This window comes from Trichechus manatus, unplaced genomic scaffold (assembly GCF_000243295.1).
Source record: "Trichechus manatus latirostris isolate Lorelei unplaced genomic scaffold, TriManLat1.0 scaffold00420, whole genome shotgun sequence".
Lineage (NCBI taxonomy): Eukaryota > Metazoa > Chordata > Mammalia > Sirenia > Trichechidae > Trichechus > Trichechus manatus.
This window is the reverse complement of record NW_004444356.1, coordinates 174889-183844: the sequence shown is the minus strand read 5'-3', so window position 1 is coordinate 183844 and position 8956 is coordinate 174889. Positions and strand designations below refer to the sequence as shown.

The 8956-nt window shown below is 55.0% G+C and overlaps 1 long non-coding RNA gene across 2 annotated transcripts; it reads right to left on the bottom strand.

The window, feature by feature from the left end:
• Positions 1-2240: 2240 nt before the first annotated feature.
• Positions 2241-5739, bottom strand: LOC111819369 (uncharacterized). Of its 2 annotated transcripts, none has more exons than XR_002823032.1 (3): positions 5570-5739; positions 2983-3166; positions 2241-2738 (listed from the first exon to the last, which is right to left on the bottom strand). It is a non-coding gene; the product is annotated as an uncharacterized LOC111819369 (long non-coding RNA). The 2 variants fall into 2 exon arrangements; XR_002823033.1 differs by lacking the exon at positions 5570-5739 and adding an exon at positions 5279-5540.
• Positions 5740-8956: the final 3217 nt, after the last annotated feature.

The window sequence follows — 8956 nt, the reverse complement described above, 5'->3', positions numbered from 1 at the left end:
CGAAGGGCTTATTTAAGCTGTCTCCCGGGGGGCTTTTTCCGAGCAGAGCGTTCTGTGGCGCTCGGGAGATTGTCCGCCTTTCTTGGGCTATTCCGCTGGTCGCACACGAGACAGCGGGGAACCCCCACCCCGCAGCCAAGTCCCTCGCGCCTCCTTGCCTCCCGCCCCTTGTCTCAGGACTCCCGCTGCCGACCCTGTCCTCTCGGTCCTCAGAGAGGCGGCGGTACAGCCGGGACACGAGGGAAGCAAGCGCTGCAGGAAAGTGGGGTTTGCTGCCTGGCACCGGCTGCCCTGTCCAGCGTCCATCAGGGTCAGCCCTAGGCCCCCAACGGAAGCCTGCGCGGGGTCTGGCCGGACGGCCGGACCGGGCTCTGTGGGATGGGTGACCTGGTCAGCACGGCAGGCCTTTCCCGGGGCCTGGCACACAGTAGTGCTTCGTTCGGGTTACTTGTATGAGAAAAAATACAAAAAGTAACCCACGCACACTTAAAGAGTTGTTGTTGTTAGGTGCCTTGTTCTGACTAACAGCGACTCTACGTACAACAGAAGGAGACACTGCCCGTGCTGTGCCATCCTCGTCATCGTTGGTATGTTTGAGCCCATTGTTGCAGCCGCTGTGTCAATCCATCTCGACAAGGGTCTTCCCTTTTTCGCTGACCCTCTACCTTACCAAGCATGATGTCCTTCTCCAGGGACTGGTCCTTCCTGATAACATGTCCAAGGTACATGAGATGAAGCCTTGCCTATTCGCTTCCAAGGAGCACTCTAGCTGTGTTTCTTCCAAGACAGATTTGTTCATTCTTCTGACAGTCCATGATATATCAGTATTCTTCACCAGCACCATAATTCAAATGCATCAACTCTTCTTTGGTTTTCCTTATTCATTTTCCAGCTTTCATATGCATATGAGACAATTGAAAATACCATGCCTTGGGTCAGGTGCACCTTAGTCCTCAAAGTGACATCTTTGCTTTTTAACACTTCAAAAAGGTCTTTTGCAGCAGATTTGCCCAATGCAGTATGCCGTTTGATTTCTTGACCGTTGTTTCCATGGGTGTTGATTGTGGATCCAAGTAAAATGAAATCCTTGACAATGTCAAGCTCTTGTCCATTTGTGTTGCTTATTGGTCCAGTTATGAATTATGCACTTTAAAATGGGTAAATGGTGAGTTTTGTGTTATGTGAATTTTACTAGAATTTTCAAAACAAACCCTCAACGTATGGCCTCCCAATTCATGGAAATGTGGAACACACAAACAGAAACATCTAGAAACAAGGCTGTGGTCCTGGCCAGAAAAAAGAAGCGTCTTAGTTATCTAGTGCTGCTGTGACAGAAATACCACAAGTGGATGGCTTTAACAAACAGAAGTTTATTCTTTCACAGTCTAGGAGGCTAGAAGTCCGAATTCAGGGCACCAGCTCCAGGGGAAGATCTCTCTCTCTGTTGTCTCTGGAGGAAGGTCTTTGTCACCAATCTTCCTCTGGACTAGGAGCTTCTCAGCGCAGGGACCTCAAGTCCAAAGGAGGACGCTCTTCTCCTAGTACTACTTTCTTGGTGGTATGAAGTCCCCCCCCACCCCCACCCATCTCTCTGCTCTGTTCTCTTTTATATCTGGAAAGAGATTGGCTTAAGACACAATCCAATCTTGTAGATTGTGTCCTGCCTCATTAACATAACTGCCACTAATCCCATCTCATTAACATCATAGAGATAGATTTACAACACATAGGAAAATCACATCAGATGGCAAAATGGTAGATAATCACACAATACTTGAAATCATGGCCTAGCCAAGTTGACGGATATCTTAGGGGGACACAATTCAATCCAGGATGGGGGACCAGGCTGAGGGGGCTGCGTGTGTAGATGCCATCAGCACTACAGAGCAATGTGGCAGGAAGAGGCCTCTGTGTCTATACCCGCTGAAAAATGACAGTGGAATATCACTAATTGGACACAGGTGACGGCCCAGGCCTTGCTGGAACATTTGACAGACGGCGTCTAGTTTGATACAAGCCTTCGTGACATGGGAACACTTCCCCCATTTTGCAGAAGAGAAGGCTTCAGAGAGGTCCATGTGGTGCGTTTGGAACCTGTACCCCAGGAGGAGCAGCTGAAATCATGGGAATTGTTCTCGGATGGGCACTAGTGGTGCAACGGTTAAGTGATCAGCTGCTAATTGAAAGGTTGGCAGTTCAAACCCACCGAGTAGCTCCGCAGGAGAAAAGACCGGGTGATCTGCTTCCACAAAGAATACAGCCTAGGAAACCCTGTGGGGCAGTTGTGCTCTGACACGGGGTCGCTGTGAGCTGGATGGGACTCGACAGCACCCAACAACAACATACCTGATAGACTAAGCCAGAAAACAGGGCTGACATGGGAAGCTATGTGACCTCGTTAGAAGAGTCTGCGCGTGGAAGTGCTAAGGACACGCTGCGTAAATCATTACTTGGAGCTGGAATTCCCCTATCGACACCACATTCCTGGAATCCAACAGCAGGACCTTCCAGTCTCTGACAGACCCAGGCATCCCACTCACTCCATCATCACTTCATCTGAGGCCCAGTGCCCTGCGTGGGGACATCCCAAGTCCCACTTGCAGATTCAGTGTGTTTCATTCAAGCCCAGGAACGAGCGAGCTCTCAGAAGTAAGGGGCTTTCTCCTCCTCGTGGCAGCACCTGGAAGTCTGAAGCTTCAAGCGGCCCATTAACCGCCGGCAGCCGAGCCGGAGTCGCCCTTGTGACCAGGAGAAAAGAGAGATCAGCCTGCAGCCGGCCCTCCCTCTGCCCTCCCAGGGAACTGCCCCAAGGTCAGCCTGCAGCCGGCCCTCCCCATGCCCTCCCAGGGAACTGCCCCGAAGTCAGCCAGCCTGGCTAGGGCAGCCAGCGCCCAGGATGTGTGACAGTTTACAAGGGTTGGACTCAGAGCTACCTCAGCTCCGCCCCACGTCCAGAAATGGCTTCCGGGGCAAAGGTCTTACCAACTTGGAAAGCACTGCCTGCAGGGCCCACGGGGAACCATCGACGCCAGTCTCCAAGTCCTTGCCAGTGCTTCTGTCAGCGTGAAAATGCCTCCCACGGTTTACTCTGGACGTCCCCGTCTGCGCGCACACATACCCACGCACGCACGCACACTCTTTTTCTTGCTGGATTCTCGTGACAGGCCTGGGGGTGAGAGTTGAGAACACTGGAGCGGAGTGGCTTGGCGGCTGCCCACTCCGAGACCCTTCTTTCCATGGCTTACCCCAAAACCCCCAAGCTGTCCCCAGTAATTGGGGCCGATGGCCTGGTGCCTGACCACTGGTGGGGGACTGGCGGGTTTCAGTGACGGTGTGGCTGTGGGGTGAGGCTCTCGGGTTTGGGATCCAGGAGTATTTCCCAGGGTAGAAAGGGGCTGTGTGCCTGGCAGAGGTGATGTCTGGGGGTTTTGGGTCTTTCCTGGGGGAAGGGTCACTTGGAGGGGCAGACAGGCCTCAGCCTCTCTCAAATCTCCAGGTGCTGGGAGCTGAGGAAGGAGTATGAGGAGCCGGAGGAAATGTGGGTAAAAGACCCTGGTTATGGGGGTGGGGGGTGAAAACCCTTGAAAGCGCCCTGCAGGGACAGAGCTGGCTTTAGACCCTGGCCTCAGGCCAGTGAAAACATCCCTGTCGCTTCTCCTGCCTCCCTCCCAGACCACAGCCTCAGAGGCTCAGGAAAAACCTCAGGGCTCCAGGATGACCTTGGGGGCACAAGAATGACCTCAGGGGGTCAGGGACAACCTGGGGTTCAGGGATGGCCTCAGGGGTCAGGGGTACCAGACTGGTGGTAGGGGTGGAGAAAAGAGAGGAGGGGAATAGAGCTGGCAGCAGCCACTGGCCGGGAGGGGAGAGGCCGCTCGCGGAACAAAGTTGGGCGCTCGGTGGACAGTGGAGGGGCCTTGAGTCCACTGGCCAAGGGTGACCGGAAGTCTTGAAGTCATCAGGGATTTTATCCGGGGACAGGGGAAGAACCAGTTACACCAAAGGGATTGGCCCAGAGCCAAACGAGGCTGCCTTCTGCCCGCACCCACCCACCCCTGCCGGTGCATGTCCATGTGTCCTGACACCGCTTTGATGAGTCTGGTGGGGGGACTCCCCCCAAGGAGGATTCCTCTGTACCTGTGACCCCAGGTCCATTGCCTGGACACAGCCAGCACCCCCCAGGTCGGCTGCCCAGCACAGCCCCCAGCCCCAACAGGTAAGCCAGCTGATGTCTCTGCTGTGACGTCCCAGGGCCCCAGCTGCCACCCACAAGTCTGTCTGTCCTCCGAGCCCTGCCCCATCTTCCCCAAGCACACCCCTCCTCTCGAAGACAGGCGTCCCCCTGTGCCCCCTCAACACCCACCCCCCGCACTGTTGACGGTGGTCAGAGGCCCAAGTGGGGTGGCCCATCATGGCTGGTACCCCCTCACCCCACCTGCCCCCTGGGGGTGGCTAGGACATTACTGGTTAATTTAAAAGGGTCCCTCCAGTAAAGCAAGATCAGCCAGACACCGCAGCAGCCAGGGAAGCACGGAAGAGACTCCCAAATGACCCTCTGCCCCAGCGCCTGCACGACCTGTAGACGGTGGGTGTGGGAGCTGGGCTGCCCCTCCAGTCCTGCTCCCCAGCCCCGCAGCGCCTCCTGGGAGACCAGGTGCCTGGCCGATCTCCTCATCATTCCCCAGCCGGCGCCAGCGACGTCACCTCAAGAGGGCGCCCTGCCCCCCCCAACCCCGGCCGGAGAGGGTGACTCATCCTGGTGAGCAGGCCCCGGGGATTCCCAGGGCTCCTTCCTGCCGAAAAGAAACCGAAACTGGTCGTGCCAGGCAGCCCGGCAGGGAAGCACCTGGGGCCGCCCCTGAGCTCAGCCGGAGAGAGGACCAGGAAGCGCACAGCCCCCATCCTGGCAGTCAGTCGGCAGGGACGGTGGGACACCTGGGGGCATTGGCCCTGGCCCGGGGTGTCCCTGCTCCCGACACCATGGAGCCAGCACCGCTGAGAGACAGTGCACGCAGTCCCCTTGCTCGTGTCCATCTGTCTGCACCTAGCCTGTGCACCAGAGTGTCCGAGCCCACCCTGCAGACACTCCTGAACCCTGGGGGCACCTCCACTCCGAAGGTTCAGAGGGTCTCTCAAAGGCCTTCCCCTCTTATCCTATGCTCCCTGTGGCCTGGGGACACCAGCGGCCGGCCTGGACCCTGGATGGGGCCACCCTCGGGCGCAGGCAGCCCTAGGGAGTCAGACTCCTGCAGGACCCACCTCCCAGCGGTCACAATACCTGCTGCCCACCAAGGCAGGCACTGGCCTGCTCTCCCTTTTCTGTAAGACTTTGAAGGTCTCCTGCTGCTTCTGAAGGCAGCTGGTTTCCGTCTTGCTCGGCAGCACCTGACAGCATTTCCAGAAAGGCAGCAGCCAGCTCGGGGCCAGAAACCCCCAGCCAGGAGGGACTTTTCCGGGGAGGGAGGCGGCAGGCCATGGCCAGGCCACTGGGCCCCACCTCCCAGCTGCTCGCCCCCACCCCCCACGCACTGGTCACCCTCGTAGGTAGCCTTGACTGAGGAGAAAAGACCTGGGATGGTAGTCCCGTGGTTAAGGGCCAGGAGGCTGTGTCCGCTTCCTGATGCAGACCCTCCATGGGACAGCCGCAGCTGGTGGGCTTGTTCAGCTTTGTCCTTCAAGTCGGCGTCACAGAACCGCTGGGGGGACAGGGGAGCCCCCACCCGAACAGTCAGTCCAGGGCCCCCAAAAAACAGGAACCCAAGTCGTAAAACAACCAAAGCCACAGCGCCCCCATATGTGTCGGAGTAGAACTGTGCTCCACAGGATTTTCAGGGGCTGATTTTTCACAGGTAGATGGACAGACAGGCCTTTCTTCCGAGGTGCCTCCAGGTGGGCTTAACCACCAACCTTTAGCATTAGCCATGTCAGTGGACGGCCTGCCGGTCAGCAGTGTTTGCAGAAGCAAAGGTGGGAAGAGGAACGGATTTTCATATGCGTTTTCTGTGAGGAAACTCCAGAGGGAGAGACGAGACATTAATAAAACTGGTCCCTCTGGGGGCACATGAGTGGGGGGAGGCCGGACACCTCACTCTGCTGTCTCTCATTGTTTTAAACCATACGAGGACATCACCACTTCAAAAACGTTTGTGTTTTAACCAACAGGAGTCCCTGGGTGGTGCAAACAGTTGCTTGGCTGCTGCCCAAAAGGTTGGAGGTTCGAGTCCACCCAGAGATGCCTCGGAAGAAGGGCCTGGCATTCTACGTTCAAAAAACCAGTCATTGAAAACCCTGTGGAGCGAAGTTCTACTCAGATGCACACGGGGTCCATGAGTCGGCAACTGTGTTTTGTTTGTTTCACCTCAGAAACTCTGGGGAACACACAGAAGTACAAAAAGAAAACAAAGATCACCCAAAATTGCCCCGCCAAAAGCCAAGCTCTGCCAGCACTTGTGATCCTAACTGGTTTTCACACTAGCCTTTGTTAAGCCACCCTCAGAACACACACATCCCACGTCCCTCGGCAGGGGCCCAGGGGACAACTTCTCATTCAGATAATTCAGGGTGCCAAGCTGCCCTGCCATCCTGGCCTCCACTCGCCCACCTGGCTGGCCCCAGGGCCTTTGCACCAGCCAGTGCTCACCTAGGCCACACTCCCTGCCAGCCCAGGCTCAGGGCACAGCCAGGCACTTTACAGATCTCAATCTCAGTTAGTGGCGTCACTAGGGTTGATGTCACTCATGGTGTCACTCCCCCATGGACTTCCTCCGATACCAGAACATAGAATCCTTAGTAATGTTTAGTATCAGTTTTAATCATAGAATAATATGTGCTAAATATGGGTGTAACTTGCTTGAATGTAATATTTCTTGGATTATACGAACACTAACAACAAAATTGTTTTGTAAAATCTTTCTACATTGAATCACATTATTAGTTACAACATTATTAGTAACTGAGTGGGGAGCCTTCTCTTATTTTCTCCTTCTTTTCTTTTAATTTCTACTTCATTCTCAAAAAAGTTATTGATATAGGTCCACAAATACTAATTAGCACAATATTGTAGCTAAAACACTAGAAAATTTGTCAAAATCAGCAACTGTAAAACCACTGGCAGCAAGGAGAACAACAGAGCGTGCTTGTAGCGCGTGCAGACGAAACCAGGTGATTCAAAGCATCCTTGTAACTGGGTAACAGTGACTGACCACAGCAAATAAGAAGGTTCAAAAAAGTAAATGAGCGGAGTTTTAGCCTTGTAGGTATATTGATACATGTAAACTGAGCTTATGAAAAATGTTTTCGTTGTTATAACTAACTACAGGGATTTTTATAAAAAATAATACATTTCTGCTGAAACACTACACAAACATTTTAAAGACAGTTATTTTGGTGTCACCTTCCCCGGACAGTGTCATCTGATGCGGTTCACACCCCCCAGTACGCCGCTTGTCTCAGGATAAAGACGTATCTGTCCCGGTCGTCCTAACTCTCGTGGGTTCCCACCTCCTTGAGCCCCAGCCTGGATCCCTGCCTGGGTCACGCTGGGTGCATTTATGGTGCCCAATCTCTGGAGAAGGGCATTATGCTTGGTAGAGTAGAGGGTCAGTGCAAAAGAGGAAGCCCCTCAGCGGGATGGACTGACATAGTGGCTGCAACAACGGGCTCAACCATAGCAACCATTGTGAGTAACGGGCAGGACCGGGCTGTGTTTCCTTCTGTGTTGTACATGGGGTCGCTGTAGTCGGAACTGACTCGCCGACACCTCAACAACAGGGCCGCTTTGTGTGCGTTTCTCCTCCCCTAGATCCAGCCCTGGGGGCGCAGCTGCGCCCCCACTGTCGTTGGACGACAATGACCGACACGCGCGGACCGGCAGGGCCGCGGTCGGCAGCTGCTGTGTCCGCGTTACAGGCGGGGGCCTCCCGGTGCGGCGAGGCGAGTGCACGAGCGCCGCCTGCCGGCCGGACCCAGAACAACCGCCGGCCCCAGGAGAGGGTTGACGGCGGCTTCCCGTGCCAACACTCGGGCCCGGCGAGGGGGCACTTGGCGGGCTGGCGCTCTGAGCCCTGTGTCCAAGACGCTCCACATGGCCCTCCTCGGGTCCCCCCTCGGTCCTCTCTCTCGCTCTGTGCTGGAGTCCCCATGATGCTTCGGCCCACCTGGGACCTGCTGCCTGTCCACCGTCCTTCCCTGCTTCCCTGAACTCCAGACCCATCTTTGTCAACTCTCCCTGTCCCCCTCCACCTGCCTGGCCCCCTCATAGCCCCACACCTGGCCGAGCCCACCTCCCCTCTCGGCTGCAGCTGAAGGACATTGCTCCCCAGGCTGGCAAGCTCACTGTCCATCAACGGCCACCTTCCTCTACTGCCTGGTCCCCTCACTCACCCTCCCTGGAGACCAACTCACACCTTCTCCTTCTGCAAACCCACCTTGTCTCTACTTGGGGCACCCAGTGGCTGAGACACCTAAGTGGGCCTTTTTGAGTCCCCCCCCCCTGCCCCAGCAGAAGTATATCCAATAGTAACGATCATGGTCCGAAAAGAAACGCAACTGTGAAATAGTCTGTCATTAAACTTCTTGTATACAATCCCGCTTTTAAAAAAAAAAAAAAAAAAGTGAATACATTAAATAAACATTAAACCAGTTACTGCCAAGTTGACTCTGACTTATGACACCCCCACGTGTATCAGAGTAGAGCTGTGCCCCATAAGGTTTTCAATGGCTGATTTTTTCCGAAGCAGGCCACCAGGCTGTTTTTCCAGGGTGCCTCTGGTGAGCTTGAACCTCCAGCCTTTCGGTTAGCAACCAAGTGCATTTGTTGTTTGCACTACCCACCAAAGCAGTCGCTGTTGGGTCGATTGCGACTCCTGGAGACCCCACGTGTTACAGAGTAAAACTGCTCTCCTGGAGACCCCACGTGTTACAGAGTAAAACTGCTCTCCTGGAGACCCCACGTGTT